Below are 21,442 nucleotides of genomic sequence, written 5' to 3'. Positions count from 1 at the left end.
AGGCTTTTTGCCAATTTGTAAAAATGTAAAAAATATTGAGAAAAAACCCTTGCATTATTAAGAGGGATTCGACATTGTTTGCTTCGTGGCTCGGCAATAAGTTTCGAGGGTATTAAATAAATTATTTTCACACGCATAGACTTGAACGGCGCAGTACCGCACGCAATGGCCGAGAGCTGAAGATAAGCGAGCGTTGAGCGTCGTTTTACTCCTGTGTTATGAAAACCTGTGATAGAGCTAGCCCAGCTATGCGCTACTAGACGAAACATCACGTGCTTGTCTCCTGGCTTTGCTTGTCTCGGCTAGCTCCCGCCTCAAAGTCAGCTGGTTACTTCACGCGCGTACTATTTATTTTCTTTATTTGATATTTTCAATACTTTCTTATCAACGGTGCACCAGTAAAAAATATGTTTATTTGTACTTTCAATGCGGAATCTAACCATATATTTTAAAAATATTTTTTCGTGGTCAAAGGCGTCTTAATCAAGAAAAATCTAAATTTCTCCATTTCTATAAAAAGTAACAAAAACTGTTTACATGTCAACATAAACTTTAATTTCTCAGCATCAAAATAAACCATGATTTTGATTATTGGGTGAAAGGGTTTCGGAGCCACAACAGTTTAAAGTTGCTAATTTTATGAAAATACGATAAATTTAAATAGTTTGAATTTAAACACTATGAAGTTCTGATGCCCCAAACTTTGCACAAAGCAATGTATCACAGTTGTCAACGGACAGAAAAAGGTTCATTGTATTTAAAAATTACAAGGTCAATTTTCTCTATATTTCGGTCGATTTGAGATGGAATAGCCCGTACATTGTTAATACAGTGGTTTTCATTTTGCTGTCATATATGGGTCAGTCCGCAGACGTGTATTTAGACATGTTGCCATCTACGGGCACGGGCCTGTACCCGGTGTTACAGTTCATGAAACCCTACATCAGCGGCCATCAGAACACTGCGCTCTCGGGCTAGCGTCTTTTACCCGCGGACAAGACACTGCCCTAGCGTGCAATCTTCGCTGCTGGCGGGTATGCTGTATCCCTATCCCTTGTGCAGGACGGAGCAGAGTTCCTTACCCTCCATGCACTCTATCCATTTCAGCGAGTGCTGAAGACCATTGCCCGCCACCTCAGTACAGATGGAAATAGTACATTATGCAACGAGCCTATAATGATAGTAATTAAGAAGCGAGTATGGGTGTTTATGAAACGAGCGCAAGCGAGTTTCATAATTTTCATACGAGCTTCTTAATTACCATTATAGGCGAGTTTCATACGACTTTTTATGCTCGACCATATTTCTAACTTGAAATTACAGTATTCAGATGTATACATTTTATTTGTATCTGACAAGATCGGAAGTGACCTTGTTCTAGGTCGTGAATTGTGAGATGTGCGAAGACGCGAAAGTATTGATTTTTTCCGAGGAACAATAATGTCATTGACCTTGTGTAATCCGTTAAAATTGGTATAACTTTGATTATTGAATTCGACATTGAAAAACGAGATGACAAATTGAATTTATTTGAATATTATTTACAATTAGCGCTAATTATTATAGTAACAGAACATAACCTTCTGCGACAGTATTGGATTTCCAGCCTCCGTGACTTTTCGCTAATTCTCTTTCGATTGCATATCCGAGAATAATCGATACTTGCGGTTTTATAACGGTACAATGCTGACTCGTTATTGGCTGAACACCTGTAAGCTGAGATGTCATTGGCTGAAAACACCTGAACTTTAATGAGTAGGTGTACTTTAATGACATGCATTAAAGGACTGCTACCAGGTGTATAATTACTACATTTCGGCATGGTCGAGCATAAAAGTTGTTATTTTCTCGTAGCAGTTCAAACTGTTCCAGTTCCTTGAAAATGCTAGGTTCCAAACAACAGTTCCGAAATAACAGTACCATCTCTTTTTACACTCAGCTATTACTATTATTATTATTACTAACTTTATTATCATCATCTTTATGTGACCTTTTTTCTTAAGTATTTTGTCTACCAAGTATGTAGGCCTATAATTATGTTTCTATCTACTCTTCTTAAGAATGTGTTCTTAGTGCAAGAATATTAAATTTTATTTTTGAAACAGTAGAGATTTCTATCCTTGTGAATTACTGGTATGTATAATCTGTGTAATCAGAATCTTAAATTTTAATTCAGAAAAAAATAAGTATGTTTGGTGAACAATGTAAAATTGTATGTCATTTTCAAGTCTTTCTATCAAAACGGAACTATCCCCGAACACGAGCTCTGCTCTTTCGGGGTACTTTCATGTAGCGTTTTTTATGTATATGTTATTATTAAATAAATAAAATAAATAAATAAATATGTAACTACAAGGTGCAAAGTGGTATCTTGAAACATGCACGTATGACTAGTATCTACTGGAACAGTAGTATTTTGGAACAGGTACGTACTACTAGTATGTAACGTAACAGTGGTATTTAGGACCCTAAATTATCACATACTTCCCTGTAAGCCATTTGATGCAGTAGAGGAGAGTTGGGTAGTATCGGACATCGGGTAATATCGGACAGTGAGTTTCTTTCATCTACCGCCAGATGGTAGTACCTGAATGACATTGTTACGTTTCTGTATGCGACATCACAGAAACGTAACCATGTCATTCATGTACTATCATCTGGTGGTAGATGAAAGAAACTCACTGTCCGATATTAGCCGATGTCCGATACTACCCAACTCTCCCCTATGATGTCATACTAAGCTGGGATGAAAAATAGTGGGAAAGAAATTATTTCTAATGTCAAATTGAATTCGTAGATCAGGTTTGTTGGAAGCAGGAAATGTAATGCAATTTTTAATTACTTATAAATTTTATTGGTCGCGAAATCGAAGTGGATTCCAATGGTAAATAAAACCTAACCTATTCTTTCTCTTCTGCTCTGCTTAAGTTCACAATAGTGTTCCATTTCTCAAAAAATTAGTAAATAAAAGCTATAATCATTTCGGCCGTGCTAAAATTCATATTAATACCTCCATGAAGAGTAATAATCTCATTGTAATGAAATATGAAAATTTACCTTTGTATTTTTTGTAAATAAAAAACTTCAACAATAGTCATGTTTAAACAGAATTTAGTTTAATTTCAAGAACTGATAATGAAACTAAAATAAAACAAAAATGTATTTAAAAATAGGCTTAAGGACCTCACTAATAGACGGTAATTATACACAGTAGTTAAAAGGTGTAAATGATATGTTGTTATTGAAGTGTTGTATCAGTGAAGAATTATGTTGTGTCAGTGAAGTGTGTTGTATCAGTGAATAAGTATATTGTGTCAGTGAAGTGTGCTGTGTAAGTGAAACGTGTTCCTGTCAGTGAAGCTTTATAGTTTATAGTAGCAGTGCAAAGTATTTGAACAGTGAAATATTTTTGAAGTGTTAGTGAAATCAGGATAGAATCAGTGAAATGTGTCGTAGTTCCAGTGCAGTGAGTGAGTTGACAGCGAAATGAGTGTAATGTTGAAAGGTACTTGTGCAGATATGAACATATCATACTCGTGGGTTTTAGTTCGATACAAGATACAAATTAGATTTATTTCAAATGTTATTTAAGTGATCGTTTCATTTAATTTAGGATATTCCCTGTTGTTGTTGTTATTATTATTATTAATTATTGCTAGTATTAATTATTAGTATTATTATTAATTGTATTTTTAATTAATAAGTTTATTATTGTCATTACTGAGTGTAATTAGTTACCACTGCCACCGGGTATATACCCATTGCAGTGTGAATAAATACATACATACATAAAAATGTAAAATATTTGTAAGTAAATCATAACCTACATATTTTCATATTCCCTGATAAAATCACAATAGAGTTACTATACTCTAATATAGGCATAGGAATTATGTTAATAATGGTTTCAAAGAATCCTATACTCAGTAACATCAGTTTCAAGATAATGTGTACATTTTTTAAAGAGGCTGTAACTATTTATGTTTTACTTTAGATTCCAACATATCTTTGAGAAAGGAACCCCAATTCTGCTTTCAAACAGTGGCGCCAACTTATGTATACTGGCTCATGGGTTCCGAGACCACCCAATAATTTATCGTGTTATCATTATACTTATGACGTTTATTTAAGTTATACCTCAAATGTTTGAGCCCACCCAGTAGTGTTCTTCAAAATTTGGCGCCACTGCTTTCAATAGTGCCAAATATGCTAGCTCTGTGGAACAGGCGTTGTCATAATGTAGTTCCAAATTAAAAACGAGTATTTTGTAACAGCAAGTATTTCTTACCAGCTCAGAACAACACTTATTTTGGAACGTAGTATTCCAAGATGCTGTTAATTATTTAAAAAATTATTTGCCATTTTTTAAGGACATGGCCAGTATAAACAAATAATAGTCGAAAGAGAATTTATACAACATTCGCGAACCCTGAAAGATGTATAGTAAACGAAAGCTATTCATTGTAATTCAGAACTGTAATTAATACGTTTAAATTAAATATTTGCTTCAATAGAAATGGACTTATTCACATATTAAACCTAGACACAATTAAAAAATCGGTTCCGCTCATTTATTTTTAATTTACCATTCTCCTCATCTGTGCTCAAAGTTTAATGAGTTTCTCTCTTCAGCTTCCTTTCAACTTCTACACAGGCACTTAACTCTCAATAGGTCGTTAATGTGGCCGTTCCAATGAACATTTTACGGTATTCGCAATATTGAAAGACCAAAAGTGGTGATAGGGAATGGTATGATCACGGTTGTCCTCTCTAAAAAGGAGGTAAAAAATACAACAATAGCCATTCATATTAACAGCCAACAGATCGATTCACGAGGCCTATTGAAAAAAGTGAGTGTAATCGGCAACCAGAATATATTGTTCCAGGCAATTGTGGAAAACGGCAGCTCAAACAATGCAGCCACGACACAATTCCACCAGCTTCATGATGTTACAGCGCACGTAGGCCTGTATTTGGGTGTTCACAAACAAAATTTGAGGTTTGCAACGTCAGCAAAATTACAAAAGTATCACGAACTTCTAGAAACTGGAGTACACACATATTTAGGTGTCCACAAACAAAATTTGAGGTTTGCAACGTCAGCAAAATTACAAAAGTATCACGAACTTCTAGAAACTGGAGTACACACATATTTAGGTGTCCACAAACAAAATTTGAGGTTTGCACCGACAGCAAAATTACAAAATTATCACGATACCTCGATTACATCAACTTTCAGATACTGGGGTATACACATCTTTGGGTGTTCGCAAACAAAATTTGAGGGTTTCATTGTAAATATGTCTATGACTTTTGTACGATTGCACGCCAAAACTACAGAGTTCTTTCCAGAACACTAACCGCAATCTTCTGAAACTGCAGTAAACATATCTTTAGGTACGGTACCTTTTTAAAAACAAAATTTGAGGCTTTCATCGTAAACTTTTCTATGACTTCTCCATGGCTGCACGCAAAACTACACTGTTATCCCGAGTACACCAACTTTCAGAAATTATAATGAAAATATCTTTGGGTATCTATTCTAAAACAAAATTTGAGGATATCCTGAACTTCTCCATGACTGCAAGTCACAACTACACTGTTATCTCGAGTACACCAACTTTCTGAAACTGTAGTAAAAAATATCTTTGGGCATCTATTCTAAAACAAAAATTTGAAAATATCATCGTGAACTTTTCTATGACTTCTCCATGACTGCAGGTCACAACTACTCTGTTATCTCGAGTACGCCAACTTTCTGAATCTGTAGTAAAAATATCTTTGGGTAACTATTCTAAAACAAAATTTGAAGATATCATCGAGAACTTTTTTATGACTTCTCCAAGATTACACGTCACAACTACATCGTTATCCCGAGTAGACCAACTTTCTGAAACTGTAGTAAAAATATATTTGGTTATCTATTCAAAAACAAAATTTGAGACTGTCATCGCAAACTTCTCTATGACGTCTCAATGACGCCACAACTACACCGATTATCTCGAGTACACTAGCTTTCTGAAGTTCGAATACTACATATCTTTGGGTGTTGGTAAACAAAATTTGAAAGTTTTGTCGATACATTACCTACAACTTCTAAATAATTGCATGGCACAACTACACCGTTATCACGATTATACCAGCTTTTTGAAATGGCAGTAGCACATGTATTTGGGTTTTCACAAACAAAATTTGAGGGTTCTATCGTCAAAATGTCTGTGACTTCTCCATCAAAGTACGGCACGACTACACCGTTATCTCGATTACACCAGCTCTCTGAAACAAGTGTACATGTATCTTTGGGTATCCACAAACAAAATTTGAAGGTTGCATCGCCAACTGGTCTATGACTTCCATTTTCCATGATTGTATTACAAAATTACCTCCTTATATCGATTACCGCAGCTTCGTTATACGAAGGCATGCCTTTCTTTGGGAACAATAAGCAAAATTTAAGAGCTACGTCGTTAGCTTGTTTATGAACTTTTCATTACTCCATTACACAATTACCAGGCTACCTGGATTATAATTTACTTACTTACAAATGGCTTTTAAGAATCCGCAGGTTCATTGCCGCCCTCGCATAAGCCCGCCATCGGTCCCTATCCTGTGCAAGATTAATACACTATCATATCCCACCTCCCTCAAATCCATTTTTATATTATCCTCCCGTCTACGTCTCGGCCTCCCCAAAGGTATTTTTCCCTCCAGTCTCCCAGCTAACACTATATATATTTCTGGATTCACCTATACGTGCTAAATGCCCTGCCCATCTAAAACGTCTGGATTTAATATTCCTAATTATGTCAGGTGAAGAATACAATGTGTGCAGTTCTGCATTGTGTAACTTTCTCCATTCTCCTGTAACTTCATCCCTCTTAGCCCCAAATATTTTCCTAAGAACCGTATTCTCAAACACCCTTAATCTCTGTTCCTCTCTCAAAGTGAGAGTCCAAGTTTCACAACCATACAGAACAACCAGTAATAAAACTGTTTTATAAATTCTAACTTTCAGATTTTTTGACAGCAGACTAGATGACAAAAGCTTCTCAATCGAATAATAACAGGCATTTTCCATATTTATTCTGCGTATAATTTCCTCTCGAGTGTCATTTATATTTGTTACTGTTGCTCCAAGATATTTGAATTTTTCCTCCCCTTCGAAAGATAAATTTCCAATTTTTATATTTCTATTTCGTACAATATTCTGGTCACGAGACATAATCATATACTTTGTCATTTCGGGATTTACTTCCAAACCCATCGCTTTACTTGTTTCAAGTAAAATTTCCGTGTTTTCCCTAATCGTTCCTGGATTACAACACATTTATAAATAAGCTTTCTATCTTTGGGAGTTCGCAAACAAGATTCAAACATCGTTATTAGTTTGTCATGACTTTTACATGATTTCAGTACACAATTACCACGCTATATCGATTTTATCAGCTCTCTGAAACTGAAGTGCACTATCAGTGGAAGTACGCAACAAAACTTAGGCATAAGGGTTGCAACGTTAACTCGTCTCTGATTATATTATTCCCTGACAATATTAGCACTCTATTCCTGAAACTGAAGTGCATGTATTTTTGGGTGTTCATAAATTAAATTTCAGGGTTGTATCCTTAACATATCTATGGCTTTTCCATGACTGCACTAAGCTGAATCGATTACCCCACCTATCTTAATATGATCACGCCTATCTTTGGGAGTACCACAAAAACATTTAAAGAATGCAAAGTCAAATTTTCTATGACATTACCATTACAAAATGACTTTGTTATCTCGATTACACCAGCATTGTGAAATTGCAGTGCATATATCTTTACGGATACGCAGACAAAATTTAAGGGCTACAACATCAACATGTCTATGACTTTTCCATTACTGCATTACAAATTACAACGCTATCTCGATTACATTACCTTTCTATAATTGGAGTGCACTTATCTTTGGACGTACTAACAATTTAAGTGTTGCAACATCAACTTTATGACTTTTCCATGACGTGTCTTACTTACCACACTATCTTAATTACATCAGCTTTTTGAAACAGGAGCACACGTATCTTTGGGAGTTAGACGAACAAAATATAAGGGTTACGTTTTCAACTGTGGTATGATTGCAATACCGGCGCAACCCTATACCCATTACGGCAGCTTTCTCAATCTGGAGAGCGCTTACCTTGGGGATACAAAACGTTTAAGGCCCGATTGTATAAACCAGTTAATCTTAGATCAGAGGTTAAATTGATCCTTGTTTCAGCTGAACTTGGAATTTTGTGTTGTATAAAGTCTAATCCGAGATTAATTTGTCTCAAACTAAAGTCAACTTTGACTGAAGAAATTTCTCCGATTAAGTTAGATGATCCAAGTTCAGTTATTTCTTTTCTGTTTGAAATATACGAGTGACGGTTTGTGCAAATAAAATATCCATTATTATAAATATTAATAGATATGTTAGGTATATTTATATATATTTCTTTCAATTTCTTGCCTTAATACACAAACATTCTTATATTTTATAAGGCTCTATCGTGTTCAGCAGTATCAAATAACATAACCTATAATTATATTATGTTTATAACAACCATTAATTATTAATGGATATGATAGGTACATTCATAAATGTTCAATTAGCTGCATTACTAAACGAAAATTGTCGTTTTATAAAGCTTTATTATGTTTAGCAGTATCAAACACCATAACATGATAACAACTCGGAGAACAGTCAACCTTCTTATTGTCCGCCATTATTTACATCGCACAAAAAACCAGTGTCTCCAACAGAGTGTACGGAAAGTCGCCAAAAGGTAGTTGTAAAGTCGCTAGATTTCTCATTATCAACAAAGAAAGATCAAATTTTGTCACTATTGGGGTGCTAAAAAGGTCACTAAATCCCTATTTAAGCAATATAAAAGTTAAAAGAAATTGTTGTTGAAAAAGAGTTAAAATCGCTAGATTGGCAACACTGAACAAACCTGTATAACATGGTCCGCGCATCACGTATTTCACATGTTTATGCGATGTTGCCAAATCCTTTTCACGTGAACTTAGATTGCATTTGAACCAAGGTAATTTGATCGCAGAAAAGTTTTATACAATAGAAGAAGTGTCTGAACTCGGTTCACTTTTCGATCTTCGATCAAAGTTGATCTTTAGTCAGGGAGTTTTATACAATTGGGCATAAGAGTTACAACGTAAACTTTTCTATAACATTACTCTGCGAACATCTCACATAGTCTTGTTGCTTTCCGAAATACATGCTTTATCCTATCTTCGCATACAACAGTTAGAGAGTTAGACGGTGGAACTATCGTGAAAGAGATTCAGATAAAGTTGCAGATTGTGCTAGTGAATCGCGTGGTAGTTGTGTTTTGATGATTATAAATTATTTTCGGTAATGTTAAACAGCTTTGTGTAACAAGTGAACTTATATTATGCTGAATGTACAATCATAAATACACCCATTATTATTATTATTATTATTATTATTATTATTATTATTATTATTATTATTATTATTATTATTGCTGTTGATCGACCAAAATATTTAATCGATTAATCCATAGATTAATCGAGTTCTGATAGAGTTGAAAGATGTTTTAATATACAGTAATACACAATTATTGTTAAACTTAACTTGTGTTCGTTGATAAGCGTAAATATTAAATGTTGTATATCTATTTAATTATATTGTATCGTTATATTACAAAACAACTATTTTAATTACTTGCTAACATATTTATTATGAGGCTTATAATTTATTGTGTCAATTTCTCCGGGAATTTTTGAGACAAACATAAATAACAAAAAGTATGAAGACTGACCTAGTTAATACTGCTTCAACCATGATTTTAAACATGTGAGTGCATTCACATGCTCCGAATTAAGTGCCGCTCTACGTTTAGTAACAATTTTCCTGCATCACTAAACACGAAAAAACTTTTTTTCTGTCAAGCACTTCTCCACGATCGTTCAATTTTAATCCAAACGTTTCACCGAGTTTACCTCTCAAATTCTCATATGACATAATGGAGTTTACACTTTTCACAAGCCACAAAAAACTGATTTTTTTTCTTTATCAAACTAAACACACAACCGTCATATACAAACTCTGTACAGAAACTGCAACTGCAAAACTACAGCGGTCGAAACAGAAGACTGGTACCTACTGTAATCGAATTACCAGACTTCAAAAAGAGAAGAAGGTAGTTACGTTCTCACTTGCACACATTGTAGACATGGCTAATTTAAAAGGGATGAGGGGGACGAATTCCAGAAAAGTATGTATTTCATATGCTTGGAAGAAATGTTAAAAAATGTTATGTTTTATTTAACGACGCTCGGAACTGCCGAGGTTATATCAGCGTCGCCGATGTGCCGGAATTTTTGTCCCGCAGGAGTTCTTTTACATGCCAGCAAATCTACAGACATGAGACTGTCGTATTTAAACATACTTAAATACCATCGACCTCGTCCGGTATCGAACCGCAATCTCGGGCATAGAAGCCCAGCACTATACCAACTGAGCCAATAAGGGCGACTGCTTGCTTGGAAGATGAGCTGACAACAAGTTGGGAAGTTTTCTTGGAAAACCATAAAACTTAATAAGGGTTTCGCATTGTGTTTCAACTTTCAATAGAGGTAGACTAGGTCACTGTCCTCATATTGCCATCTCTTTCCGAAGTGTTTTGTGCAAAGATTTTGCCTACTCTACCTGGTTTACAGTTAGAAAATAACAGTATTCTTGTGCTTTGAAGTAAGCAATTTCCGAAAGAGAAATATTGTCGGAATTTTTAGTATGAGTTTGTATTAACAAAATAATAATTACTATCAACTACACCCGATTAATTTTAATCGACTCGATTATTCGACTAAATATTTTTGATCGATTAATCTTACTACAGAAACTGATCGATTAAATCTCACAACACTAATTGTTGTTGTTGTTATTATTATTATTATTATTATTATTATTATTATTATTATTATTACTCGCACTTACCTACAAGTGACTTTTAGAGAACCGGAGGTTCGTTGCCGCCCTCACATAGGCCCGCCATCGGTTCCTATTCTAGCAAGATTAATCCAGTTCCTACCGTCATTTCCCACCTCCCTCAAATCCATTTTAATATTACTCTCCCATCTACGTTTCCGCCTCCCCCAAAGGTGTTTTTCTCTCCGGCCTCCCAACTAATACTCTATATGCATTCTGGATTCGCCCATACCTGCTACATGCCCTGCCCCTTGCAAAGAGGCAATATGAACCGGAGAAAATCAGTCATGAGACAAGAGTAAAGTAAAACCCTTTCACCTGGAAGAGCCTGCCACTGACTTGACGGGCATACCGGTTCTATCTAGAGACAGAGCCGGGACTGCGTGGTCCGAATGTCCGCCCACACCGTACATGGTCGAATCGCTTACTGCCCTGCAAGTGTAAGTTCCTTCCGCGTTGCCTAATACGGAATAGTGCCACACCAGCTCAAGTCTTCGCCTCTACCGCTTGCAATTCTACAGTAACAGCTCGGCTACAAAATATACATATTACAGACTCAACCATAAGCAATGTAATTATTTCAGGGGGTTATTATTTGAGATATTGCAAACAAAAAAACTTTGTTCGTTCTTGTTTCGTTTTCGAGAAAAAATTATTTTTTATGCTCGACCATGCCGAAATGTAGTAATTATACACCTGGTAGCAGTCCTTTAATGCATGTCATTAAAGTACACCTATTCATTAAAGTTCAGGTTTTCGACTGTTCTCGGATATGCAATCGAAAGACAAGGGAAACGTCACGGAGGCTGGAAATCCAATACTGTCGCAGAAGGTTATGTTGTTACTATAATAATTAGCTTTAATTGTAAATAATATTCAAATAAATTCAATTTGTCATCTCGTTTTTCAATTCTAAATCAATTTCCAGGTTATATCAAAATTAGTTCATGTTATTCTCTAGATTATATCAAGGTCAATGACATTATTGTTCCTCGGAAAAAAAATCAATACTTTCGCGTCTGCGCACATCTCACAATTTACGAGCTATGGACAAGGTCACTTCCGCTCTTCAGTCAGATGCGAATAAAATGAATATTTCTGAATAATTTCAAGTTAGAAATATGGTCGAGCATAAAAAGTCCTATGAAACTTGCCTATAATGGTAATTAAGACGCTCGTATGAAAATTATGAAACTCGCTTGCGCTCGTTTCATAAACAAACATACTCGCGTCTTAATTACTATCATTATAGGCTCGTTGCATAATGTACTAAAATGAAACATTTAACAGCGTGTTTTGGAAAAGCGACTGATTTAATTCCCAATCTGCTCAGTCAATTTAAGAGAGCAGTGTATTATGGTTAGAAACGAGAATTTCATGCACTATAAAATCCCAAAATATGCATGCATTCATGCATTATCAAAGCACGGTCAAGCGAGAAATACATTAAAATATGCACTTTCATTTTTGTTCCAAATGCCTTATTTCACTAAACTTTTCTTTGCACAGTTAACAACTAACAACATTTCTAAATTGGTTTCCGTGAGGTTCCTGCGCTTGTCAGTCACTATGTTTTTCTATTCTTGCAATATGTGAGGCAGATGCGACATGCTGGTCGACTTGAAATGTTTTAGCACATTTTATCTGAAATTATAATATACTTTATGCTCGACCATGCCGAAATGTAGTAATTATACACCTGGTAGCAGCCCTTTAATGGACCTCATTAAAGTACACCTATTCATTAACGTTCAGGTGTACCACCAATCAGAAGACACCATTGCAGCAATATGAAAGCGCAAGTATCGATTATTCTCGGATATGCAATCGAAAGACAACTAGCGAAACGTCACGGAGGCTGGAAATCCAATACTGTCGCAGAAGGTTATGTTCTGTTACTATAATAATTAGCGTTAATTGTAAATAATATTCAAATAAATTCAATTTGTCATCTCGTTTTTCAATGTCTACATCAATTTCAAGGTTATATCAAGATTAATGTTCATTTTACTCTCTAGATTATATCAAGGTCAATGACATTTGTTCCTCGGAAAAATCAATACTTTCGCGTCTGCGCACATCTCACAATTTACGAGATATTGCACAAGGTCAGTTCCGCTCCCCAGTCAGATAAGAATAACATGAATACTTATGAATAATTTCAAGTTGGAAATATGGTCGAGCATAAAAAGTCGTATGAAACTTGCCTATAATGGTAAATAAGACGCTCGTATGAAAATAATGAAACTCGCTTGCGCTCGTTTCATAAACATACTCGCGTCTTAATTGCTACCATTATAGGCTCGTTGCATAATGTACTATTATGGTTACCTAGATACGATTTAAAAACGCACATCATAATGTAACTATTTTAAAGAAGTTTTGTGATTTTTTTAAAAAGATCAACTGCCATAGAAAATATTCGGAAACAGAATAGCAGTGCTTACCTCTTTACTGCAAAAATCGAAGAATACATCCTCATCTAATCTAATAAAATCCTTTCCTTTAATCGCTGTGCAAAGAGTACACTTTTGGAACCTTTAATTGGAAGCATATTAGAACCACATTAACACACACAAACAGAAAAAACAAACACTTTAACCACTTACGAGGTTCACACACTGCAAAGACTGCAATGATTCCAATTTTAGAAGAATCTAAATTGCTACTAGTACTGGAAAAGGGAGAGAATTTACAACTTCCCTGAAAGAGAGTACTTTTGACCTAAATTATTTGTCGGGAGGTTCCTTGAACCCTCTATATTTCATTTCTACTATTCTCAAAATATCAGTCGTAATAAATCCATTTATAACACGCAGTCTATAGAGCAGTGGTCGTCAGCACTCGCTGAAATATGCAAAGGGTAAGCGGTGCCGTCCCGTGTGCACCATTGTGCAGCAGGAAGAGATAGAGAGCATACCCGCTAGCAGCTACGAGTGCACCATGGTGCACTGTGTTCTCCGCGGGTAAGAGATGCTAGCCCCAGGGTGCTCTGTGCTGACGACCTCTGCTATAGAGGTTCGTTGGTAAAGTGTTGTAAAAGTGAACTTTCGTCCAGGGAAAGGTCTTCTGACATCCTACGAAAATCTTTACATTTTATTCCATTTTTCTTTTATTTAGTTTTTTTTTTTTTCCTTCTTCAATTTCGATTCCTGAAGCTAAAATAAGGGACATAAAAATCAAGAAACCGGGATGTTCAATCGAAATCATTAAAACGTGCATTTAAACTGAATATAATGTATATTACATGCATGATTAAGTTAAAATTTGCTTAATATGCATTATGCATGTTTTTATCCCCAAAAAGGCCAAAACATACAAATATGCACAGAAAAAGGACACATATTTGGGATCGGAAAGTAATGAAATGGATAAGTACTAAATTAGAGCTATGTCTTGTGTTCCTATAGAAACATGCATTTGCATAGAATTCTCGTCTCTAATTATGATAAAAAGTAAATGATTGAAACAATTTTAGTTTTGTCTTAAATGTGCAAAAAGGCGGTGAAATGGCAAATTGTGAAATACTTTTGCAGGGCGAAAAGTTATATTTGAACTGAACATAACGTCTGTAATGCACATGACAGGAAAAAAAGATGATGATTACGGAGCGGATTCCTATGTAATTAAATATTCTTTTTGTGTGTGATAAAACACAATTAACAAAGTTAAAAATTCTGAACATGAAGTTTCAAGTTTAAAACCCGAATTTTATTTCACATAAAAACACATATTTTCACAAAAAATTTTGTAAATACATATTTTCAGGAAATCTATTATAAACACATAAATCTTGGAGTTTTTTACTTAAATAATTTTTTTACAAGAACTTTTAAATATTTTAAAACTAAATCAATTATATCACTCAGAAGTACTTTATCTTTTTAAGAATTCTTGGTTGCTTCGTGTTTCTATGCGCTGTGTGGTGTATCCGTGATCCATTTTTCTAATAGTATCGCCTCAAGTTCTGACAACTGCTAGGCAGCATATCAGTGTTATTATTAGAGAATAAATTAACGTGGAGAAGGAGGAGAGATCTTGCAACACATAATTAGCAATGTTTATTGTTGCTGAAGATGATTTCATTCCACGCTTTGTTTGTAAAACACAACAGATAAGTGCTCGGGTATGAATATTATTTAATTTAAACAAATCTCTCGCCTCTCGCTCATGTCTATCAAGTAAGACAATATATCTTGTTGTGATTCCCCTGTTATCGGGCTTCGTCAATCGATATCCTTCAAGATATACTAAAAGATGGTTGTTTAAAAAACGATTTGGCTCTCCTATCAGCAAATTTAAGCTTTTTGTGTGACACCATAAAAAAACTCGAAACGTCCATAAACCTGTTGTCTGAAACAGTTAGGGAGGTGCGTGCCGTGGGAATTAAACTAGACTCGCTACCAGGTTCAGAAGTACAAGTACTAAGGGACAAATTCCAGAATGTGTTTGGGAAAAACAGTGGATATAAAAAATTGTGTAAAGTTGCTTAAGTATTGGAAGATGTGCCTGTAGGTGAAATTGATGGTGTATGTGTTTGTAACAATCCTCTCTTTAAATATGCACGTCTGACGTCCTTTGATGGGGAAAGATCGTTTTCACACCATAAGTAGTTGTTCAGAAATAATCGGCATGCATTTGTGATGGAGAATTTGGAGATGACCTTTGTTGTTCACTGCAATTCTCGGCCAACTACTAGCACTCAAGTGTGGTTGGTGAGTACCTAGTAACATTTTTTTTTTCAAGCTAAGTAAGGTATTTCTGCCATATTAAAAAAAATATATTTTTATTTTTATTTTCAGCAAATATTTTTGTACTTTTTAGCACATAAAAATAAATATATTTACATTTTTAGCACATAAAAATCCGCTCTCTAATGATGATATACTAGACCGCCTCCATCCTGCATTGAGGGGATAGGTCGGATACAGAAATTCCAAGTCAGAGAGCTCTTTATTACACAGTCTAGTTCACTGACGTAGTCTTGGGACAACGAGCACCTAGGTTGTGCTCAGGTGGGAGTTCGAAATCCGTTTGGGTTTATTATCTGGTTGGCCTTTTCCCCCTGAGGTTTTCCTCCAACTCTATGGCCATTTACACGACACGAGACGATCGTGATCGGACTTCAGAACTTTCAACACCAACCAATCGCAACTGGCTTCGTACACGAAGCGACGCAATAGGGACTGAAATTCAACGCAACTATATTTACGTGCTCTTGTACACAAATGAACATATCACTTTCAAGCGATGATGAGAGCTTGCTTTTATGTTACACGCATTACAGAAGGCATAAAATACGACGAACACTGTGGATCCAGCCATGGCCAGAACGTGACTGCGAGACATTGTGGCTGCAGTGATAGCTGTGCATTTCGCTTGCTTCTAACCTCCGCCAACCCCCACCCTCTCATTCACTGGAGTCAAACTCCGTTCCATTTGTATTTGTCTCTGGCCTGCGAGTGGCATATGTCTCTCTCGAAACCATGTACGAAAGTTCCAAGTAGGATGGGAGGACGCATTTTTTTACTGTCAATATGATGAGAATATTAAATGTATGATTTGTTCACAAGTATTACGAGGAAAACGGTTGTAAAACATAAAACGGCATTATACTACATGTTGCTGATGAAACATTAAAAGGTTAACTGTTATTGTTGTTGTTATCATCATCATCATCATCATCATCATCATCATCATCATCATCATCATCATCATCATCATCTCTGTACGTCGACCCTTTTTCAGCAGATGTACGAATAATGCGGTTAGCTCTTCAATTTGAACTCTCTGATTTACTATGTGATGTCAAATGAAAGCTAGATGTAAGGACTTGACAAATGTTGAACTTTCAAATCTTTGCCAAAAAATAAATATCCGAAGCTTCGTTCTTTCGCTTGCTCTGTTGAAGCCATGTTCCCTACAACTTACGTTTGTGAAAAATTGTTTTCAACAATTAAAATAGTAAAAACCAAATTTAGATCACGACTGGCAGACAAATACCTTCGTGATCAACTACGACTGGCAGTAAGTGACATAATTCCTGATTTTGAAACTGTGTCGCAGAGACATTCTTAAGAAGTTAATGTTAGGTTGTGATATTGTTCATTTCTTTCTTCGTTACACGTACTAAACATTAGTTTGTAGCCTCGTACTATATAAAATTATATTCAAATGCTTGACGTAAGGAAAATGAAAATCCGTTAATAAGTCAGACAGTTGCTTCACTTCCCCTTAGGGTGTCCGCCTCCCTCCATAGGTGCTATGCACGTTGCAGGTTACACAGTGGCTCGGCGTACGATTACATTTTCGCCACCGCTGGGATAAACCCATACCTAGAACGAAACATCAACTGCAGAGTGTTTGTAGCTGCTGAAGGATGGAACAAAACAATGTCTCTCCTTGAATATTTCGGCAATGCGTACCTCTATCTTCTTATTAATCTTCAAGTTTGAAAAGCTTCACAAAATCAGCTAAAGATAAAGAAATTTACAAATAGCATTTTCATTATGCAATATCGTCAATGACAATTTAAGAAAAATTGATAAGAAGCAATGTTAACTCAGCGTATTTTACCACCACCAATGTAGCCTATAATAGGTTTATATTTTATCTTAAAACAGATATACCATAGTTATACAATAGAAAATATAGCTAAAAACATTATTAAATCGCCCAAATTTCCCTGAATTGGTAACGCTGGAGTTTCGTGATACGATTGATCGACCAATGCGATGATTGGTCTACTACTTAAGTGACCTTAGGAAATTCAACACATTCAGAATCATTTCTAGGTTACTAATGGGAACAGTGTTGCCAACCGTACGATCTGGATCGTACATGTGCAATAATTTGGTATATTGTGCGATCGTACGATCCAACTCGCGGATAGTTCGCAAAATGTACGATCCCGTCAGGAAAAATGGTAAAACATGTTAAAAAGAGAGGACTTTAAACATATATTGTATTACAATTTACGACACTTGAAATTTTATATATGCATTTCTGCAGTATTACGGGTATATTTCACTTACATATTTAACTTAGTTTCTGCATGTAGTACTTCTGCGTTACAAGGAGGCCTACTGTACAAGTAGACTGTCGCAAAACATATTTCTATAACATTGCTCGCTTATGTCTCCAGGTCCAGATGACATGACAACTTGATTTTGGTAAACATTATTACAGCGACAAGAATCACGTGGTGACCATTCCTCGTGGCTATTCAAAAAGGATGCTGACAAACAGTCCTGTATTTAGGGTATTTCCAAATATCTCAGAGAAATGGTATTGCATTGTATTGTATTTATTAACATTCCATGGTATACATACGTTGCTTCACAGCTAGAATATGGAACAAGTCAAAAAACTTAATACTATTATAAAGTCTTAATTTATAGTCACAGTCTAGATCAAATATATAAGACGAAATTTACAATATAGTCTACTAGTACAATACAAAGTTTTAGTATCAATTTCATGAATTGTTACTGAATGTCATGAATTCACCTACAGAATAGAAGGCGTGAGAAATTAGGTACTTCTTTAATTTGGCCCTAAATAATTTCATGTTTTGAGTTTCATTTTGTATATCGATAGGGAGGCTATTAAAAATTTTTACTGCCATATAACGCACTCCTTTTTGATAGCTTGATAGACTTGCCGATGGAGTATGAAAGTCATTCTTTTGACGTGTATTTATGCTATGAACTGTTGAATTAGTTACAAAGTTTTCATGATTACATACGAGGAAGATTATTAATGAAAAGATATACTGACAAGCCATGGGAATTATTTGTACTTTTTTTAAAATAGTCCTACACGATTCCCTAGATTTGACACCTACTATTATTCTAATTACTCTTTTTTGTAATAGAAATATACTGTTACTATCTGTGGAATTTCCCCAGAATATTATTCCAAAACTCATTAACGAGTGGAAGTATGCAAAGTATATTGTTTTTAAGGTATTGATATTTACTATCTTTTGCATAGATCTAATAGTAAAACAATCTGAATTTAGTTTGGGGGTAATTTCTTTAATATGATTTTTCCAATTTAACACATTGTCGATTTTTAAGCCAAGAAATTTCGTTGTTGTTGTTTCTAATAGGGATCTATTGTTAATTGTAGCGCTAGAAATTTCCGAGGTTGAATTTGGACAGGATTTAAATTGAATTATGTTAGTTTTGTTACAATTTAATATCAATTTATTGACTGAGAATCAGTCACATATTTCGAAGAGAATTTCCTCTGTTGAAGATTGGAATGTGTTGAAGTTATTGGCTGTAATTACTATACTTGTGTCATCTGCAAATAATATGGGATGACTGAGCTTGCCCTGAGCTAAGTACACTTAACACACATAGATTTAAGAAACAAATCAGATTAATTATTTAATTGTTTAAGCTAATTGAGTTAAAAATTGATACTCTAATATTCATGTACTTTTGTATTTTCTATTTGTATATAGACCCTATTATTACATGCTGTATGTATTTTACCATTTATTAATGTGATTGTGCTCAATGAACTCTAGTAATTTTGTGATATATTTTGTATAACTGATCTGAACTGCGCCCGAGCACGAGCTTCTGCTCTTTCGGGCTGCAATGCCTAATGTAGCTCAAGTGTATAGTATTAATAAATATTATTATTATTATTATTATTATTATTATTATTATTATTATTATTACATTTTTATTAGGGGGGCAAGATCATTTACTGTATAAACACTAGAAAAAGTAGGGGACCTAATGTTGATCCTTGAGGAATTCCATGATATCTTCAATCCTCTCAATAGTGTAAACATAATTTTATTACTGTTGCCACGTAAGCCTATAATAAGTAATAAGTTGCTTGTAGTGTTTTCAGAACACCACACGAAAAAGAAATAAATATATTGGACACTGTGCGAAGGTCAGTCATCCAGGAGAAATAAACCGGCAACACAAATCCACGTAACTTTGAAAAATCAAGTTGTTTACAAAATCAGGTACTGAAAAAGAAGAACATTTCTAATAAAACTGATTAACGCACCCGTTTCTCTTATTTTATTGTTTCTGGACTGCTAACATCGCGTCAAGGTACCGTAAGCAAGTCTCGACAGACGTAGGCTTGGCGACGGGATATCAATTTCCATATGCCCATTATGTATGCATGCCATTCTCTATTGTGTCCGCAGCTTTGTCACTCCGCTTCGGCAGGTGTGATTACCCCCATTCCGCCATGTATGACCTTTAAGGTGCCGTTAAATACGAGCAAAAGGGCGATCAACACGATAAGGGATTTTCAGCTCGATGTGACACTCGCTATGAAGTGACGCTCTCTCTTTCTCTCGACGCGATGGCAGCAGCGCTGCTGTTGAGATGGTACGATCAGGCTAACTCGATAGCGATCGTGTCCTGATCCAACGTACAATTCGCACTGCTTAGATCTCACTTTACTGAGCAAACATTTCTATCATCATTATCAACAGAATTTATACTATAAGTGCATGCCGCAATATAACTACAGTCCTGTGTTTGGTTGGCCAACTTAATACCTCTTGGGGGGCCAAATATAACTTAGGCAACTTCATCAGCAGAATATTCTACGAAATGGAAATAAAATTGGAAATTTATCCTTCGAAGAGGAGGAAAAATTCAAATACCTTGGAGCAACAGTAATAAATATAACTGATACTCGGGAGGAAATTAAACGCAGAATAAATATGGGAAATGCCTGTTATTATTCCGTTGAGAAGCTTTTGTCATCTAGTCTGCTGTCAAAAAATCTAAAAGTTAGAATGTATAAAACAGTTATATTACCTCTCGGGGGCCAAATTTAATGTAAGCATCTTCATCAGCAGAATATTCTACGAAATGGAAACAAAACTGGAGATTTATCCTTCGAAGAGGAGGAAAAATTCAAATATCTTGGAGCAACAGTAACAAATATATATGATACTCGGTAGTAAATTAAACGCAGAATAAATATGGGAAATGCCTGTTATTATTCAGTTGAGAAGCCTTTGTCCTCTAGTTTGCTTTCAAAAAATTTAAAAGTTAGAATTTATAAAACAGTTATATACCGGTTGTTCTGTATGGTTGTTGGCAAACTTATAATATGTCTCGGGGGCCAAATTTAATGTAGGCAACTTCATCAGCAGAATATTCTACGAAATGGAAATAAAATTGGGAGATTTATCCTTCGAAGAGATGGAAAAATTAGAATACCTTGGAGCAACAGTAACAAATATAAATGATACTCGGGAGGAAATTAAACACAGAATAATTATGGCAAATGCCTGTTATTATTCGGTTGAGAAGCTTTTGTCATCTAATCTGCTCTCAAAAAATCTAAACGTTTGAATTTATAAAATATTTATATTACCGGTTCTTCTGTATGGTTGTGAAACGTGAACTCTCACTTTGAGAGAGGACTAGAGATTAAGAGTATTTGAGAA

General features: G+C 35.2%; 1 protein-coding gene across 3 annotated transcripts in view; it reads right to left on the bottom strand.

The window, feature by feature from the left end:
- LOC138698530 (serine/threonine-protein phosphatase 2B catalytic subunit 3-like) overlaps positions 1-21,442 on the bottom strand; it is an 805,310-nt gene that overhangs the window by 357,648 nt on the left and 426,220 nt on the right. The gene's annotated exons all lie outside the window — the stretch shown is intronic.

Source organism: Periplaneta americana, chromosome 4, assembly GCF_040183065.1.
Source record: "Periplaneta americana isolate PAMFEO1 chromosome 4, P.americana_PAMFEO1_priV1, whole genome shotgun sequence".
Classification (NCBI taxonomy): Eukaryota; Metazoa; Arthropoda; class Insecta; order Blattodea; family Blattidae; genus Periplaneta; species Periplaneta americana.
Note: the sequence above shows the minus strand (reverse complement) of the source record. Positions and strands in the feature narration are given on the sequence as shown.